The sequence below is a fragment of the Neodiprion virginianus genome, chromosome 4 (assembly GCF_021901495.1).
Source record: "Neodiprion virginianus isolate iyNeoVirg1 chromosome 4, iyNeoVirg1.1, whole genome shotgun sequence".
Classification (NCBI taxonomy): domain Eukaryota; kingdom Metazoa; phylum Arthropoda; class Insecta; order Hymenoptera; family Diprionidae; genus Neodiprion; species Neodiprion virginianus.
The window spans coordinates 8,875,351-8,880,159 of NC_060880.1; positions in this window are offsets into that span (position 1 = coordinate 8,875,351).

The window sequence follows — 4,809 nt, forward strand, 5'->3', positions numbered from 1 at the left end:
TGATCTATGTCAGCGTACAAAACATCTAACTTACAGTATGGAAGGAGCATATCAGATGGTGAGATCTGAAAAAGCTGGAGATCTCGTCACAGTAGACTACTATGGACCATTGCCTAGGTCAATAGGGGGTGTTCAGTATATTTTAGTGGCCTTAGATGCATTTTCAAAATATGTTACACTATATCCAGTAAAAAGGGCAACAGCGCAAATAAGTTTAAAGAAAATTACCGAACACTATATTCCAACTTTGGGAAAACCAAACAGAATTTTGTCCGACAATGGAACCCAATTTACCGCTGCGAAATGGAAAGGAGAGTTAGAAAAAATGGGTATTAAAGTATGCTATTCGTCAATAAAGCACCCGCAATCAAATCCTACCGAAAGGGTTATGAGAGAATTAGGAAAATTCTTTAGAGTCTACTGTGCAGAGCAGCATACGAAAAGTTTATACCAAATATACAAAAAATTTTGAATGTAACAGTACATCAGAGTACAGGTTTCACACCATATCAGCTACAATTTGACAAAGATCATACCGATAAGATACAGCAAATTATAAAATTTCCGCCAACAGATTTGATAAGCAAACCATTGAAAATTGAGTTAGCTAGAGGAAGAATTGAAAAAGCATTCAATCGGCGATGTAAATATCAAAAACAAAAATCGAAAATAGAACTTAATATTGGTGACCTGGTTCTGATAAGGGTTCCAATACAATCAAGTCTATTGGATAAGGTGACACAGAAATTTTTTGATTTATTTCAAGGGCCATTTAAAATATCAAGTATCATTGGAAAAAATGCTTATCTGTTAGTTGAAATTGATGATGAAAGTAAAGTAAAAGGCGTATACAATAGAGTGAATTTAAGGTTGTATCGTCAATCCACCTAGTATGCAAGATGTTTCTAAAAAAAATAAGTAGATAAATTTCACGGTCGCACAGGTCCGATTGATCCTCCACGTCTCACCCAGAAACAATTAAGTGTAAGGTTATATATTGAAAAATTTTGTTAAATAGATTATAAGGATTTAGATACCATAAATGACTGAGGAATGTGTGTATGCGTGAACGTATGAGTGAGAAAACGTGACGATAGTGACATAAAACAAAGTGCCATGACAGTGTTCGTTTTTCATAAACGAAGCGACGTCCATGAAAAAAGGGGGGTAATGTAACGATTACATGCATTCGAATATGGGCGGCAATATTTCGGATTTGACCGAACGCAAGGAAAGTGCGCGGTTGACCAGTCTGGCGGAACCGGCAACAGATCCGGAGGAGAGAAGAAGAGGACTCTGCGGAAAGACGCCAACCGGTACAGACCTACAATAATAATACCCCGCAGAAGTAGAAAATCTAGCCAGTTATAAGATTTACAAAGTCACATAGACACCATACTAAGTTCACCGAATCTTCGATGTCGTCACGATCCAAGCTGCTCCCATCCCCCATCTCATTGTGGGTAAACGACGAAACCTAAAGGTGAACACCAGAGCTCTAATTATCCATCGAACGAGAGTGAAAAAGAGAAGAATATCTGGATTGGCAAGTGACTTATCTGTTTCAACTGTATTCAACGACAAAGACAAGGAACCAGTTGATTTTAACATATGGTGTATCGAAGGCGTATTTTTTAAATGGTGTGTATGTGTGAATGTTTGAATGAATGTATAGCTTTTGTTTTTTTTTTATCTGTACACTTTTATTTCTACTATTTCTTGCAATCTTTTTATTTGAACTGTTTTATTTCTACGGTTTTATCTTTACAATTTTGTCGACTATTTTATTTATAATTTATTTATTTCTGGTTCTTAGTTGTTCAGGTTGAATAAAGTGTTACAATATTTTGATAAGCTGTTAACATCGTCGTTCAGTAATACAACTTTTTGAAAACGTGACGAAAGATAGCTAATAAACACATTTTAATTTCAGCATAATATTAACGTATTTATGAAACCATATTGTTCTTTTCAATTGTTGAAATGCTAAATATCCATGATTGTCCATTCATAGTTTCTCAAAGTACTAAAAAGAACGGGAAACATCTGACTTTCGCAAGGCAAATTTTCTAATGTTCAGAATTATATTAATAACATTATTGAAAAATCAACGGCTGTTTGTCAATAACTGATTTTCAAGGGAAATCATCTCATACCTATCAGATTATTAGATCCTGTTTCTAACGCAACATTATCCGTAAAGTCAATTTTTATCCTGTCGGCTGTACATACTACCGTAATCAAAAGATACTCATAGTTATAATCTGTTATATAGTTATATCTTGCCGTGTTGCACATTTGTTTAATTTTAAGAGATGAGAATTTACTAAATTGTTACGTGTCCGAAAGGTGCAGTTGAAAAAGTTGAAGAGGCTGTTTAAAAAGAGTCATGTGGTTTGTAGCCACCTAAAGTAAAAAGCGTGCCGAAAACGGTAACCGAAAGTATAAGTATAGCAAGAAGATAACCCGAGATTCCATTTGCACGTATTTATGAATTGGATGTACAAATCACTTTGTCATAAACCATAATGATCCTTATTACATAAAAATATTTTTTTGGAATATTTAGTGTTACAAGTCCACGTGATGGATTTTTATTAACAAAATTACACTTGCATATGTTCCAATGAGACATGAAGCACCAGCTGGGAACTGATGTTTACAACTACGAAGTCTAGCTCGACTACCAAGTCAACAAATACGTTGCACCTGATGGATGGTTCGATGCCGTTCAAAGACGTCCCTGATAGTCAGAGAGCCATTTAGTCCTGGAAAAAGATTAAGCAAAATTTAAGAAGTTGCCCTACAAGTTATTCTTAATTGTTTCAAGCGATGCTTTCAACTCGTCAATTGTTAGTGGGATCCGCATAAAGTTATAAGTATACGTAAAACCCTTTGTTAAATTATAAGATTTGTCAGGTACAAAGATCATTTCATAAATACAAACATAGAAAATACCGGAATTATTAACAGAACCCATGCACAGTGAGGCAGAATCCCAAAAAGCTGGCCGAAAATCAAATTTTTGAATTGTATGTATTCGTCTATATACGTTAAGATCTGGTTTACAGGTAGTCTTACAATTAGCATGAAATTCCGGACCTAGCAGGTATACACCTGCTCTAGGGTCGCCTCGGCATCAGTCGACATTCAGCCGTCGTTCGGTGCGGACTAAACAAGTATACGCGTCAAAAAATTCTTGCCTGTTTCAAAATGCTGTGAAACGGACGAAACTATCGCAATTTGGATTCTGCAAAATGGAATCACTTTCTGAAGGTATGCAGAATATACAGTTATGCACAGTTATTGCGTATTGTATGTTAGAAATATTTAAATTTTGCAACAAGTAAACATAAAAAATTGAACTTTTTTTTTCTAAAAGCGATTTTCTAATAGAGTTTTAAAAATGTCTTCGCGAGTCTCGGCCTCGTTTCGACAAGGAACTAATAGTGTATAGTATAAAGTATAATATAGTAAAAAACTGGCTGCTCAGGAGTGCTCAACGAATATTTAGACTAATTTTTCGGGAGAAATACGTGGCGTGACATTAACGGACGTGTGAATGTAATGCATTGATTATTACGTTACAGCGCGTTGGTATATTTTGAAAATGATCTCAAAATTTTATAAAATATTTCTAAAAGAACTCTTAGTAGTTAGAACTGTATTTCCCACATCTTTGTAAGGCAGAACGGTAGGTAGCACCCTTCGACTGCACTGTAGGGTCTTTGCCAGTAAAGGTGTATTAGTGTATACGTAGACGGCGATTCGACAAGGCTGACGAGGGGCTCCCAGAGCAGCCATGTATGAAAGAATGTAGCGGCCTGCTACTGTATCTTCAGAAAATTAACCATATTTTTTGTGGACACCGGTTAGCAATCTAACATGCATCATTCATATTAAAAATCGTTTTTTTTTATAAATACACAATCATAAGCATAAAATAATTTCAGAATAATCTCATTTGATTTTGTACATGTTTATATTGGTATTTTACAGAGTCTTCCAAATCTTCAAGTATAGAATTGTCAAGAAAAGATATTTTTTTTATGGTGAAAGACAGTTTAAAAAACGAACAAAAAGACGTTATTGACGTTTTGAAAGATGCAATTTTCAAGAAAACCGAAGATGTGATACAAATAGACGGGGATGAGAAGTCATCAGGACTGTTATTTGCAAATTTTTGATCTAGATGGAAAGCAGCAAATAGAGGCCAAGAAAAGTTTCTAAAAAATAATGAAGAATGGTTGAAGGGCACCGTACGTTTCTCAAAATTATCCAATACTGAATGCACAACATCAACATCTGAGGAGATCGTGAAGAATGATGAAAAAGGAACACGTGGGCGACCTTCGCAATCTTTTGCCTTATCCGGCGATAGATCTAAGAGGAGAAAGACTGAAAAAGATGTCACAACAAACCCAACAAGAGCTTCAATATATGTAGCTGCTATTCGGTCACAAAATGAAGCACCTTTAACCCCCGACGAAGCACTTTCCTCAATGATCGAGAAAGGAGAATCAAAGCGCTCGTATCAGCTATCAAGGAATGCAGCTAGAGCACATAAATGCAAATTATACCCATCGTATCATGAAGTAGAAAAAGCAAAAAATCGTTGGTCTCCATCAGTTGTGTATACTAGTGTTAGTGAGTCGTGCGCACAAATAAAACTACAGGCTTTACTTGATCGTACCACATATAGAATTATGCAACTTCAGGCTGATGTCATCGACACTCTTAATTCGGAAATTCTGCAAAAATTAGTTCTTCGCTGTAAATGGGGGTGTGACGGAAGCAGCGGTCAAAGTG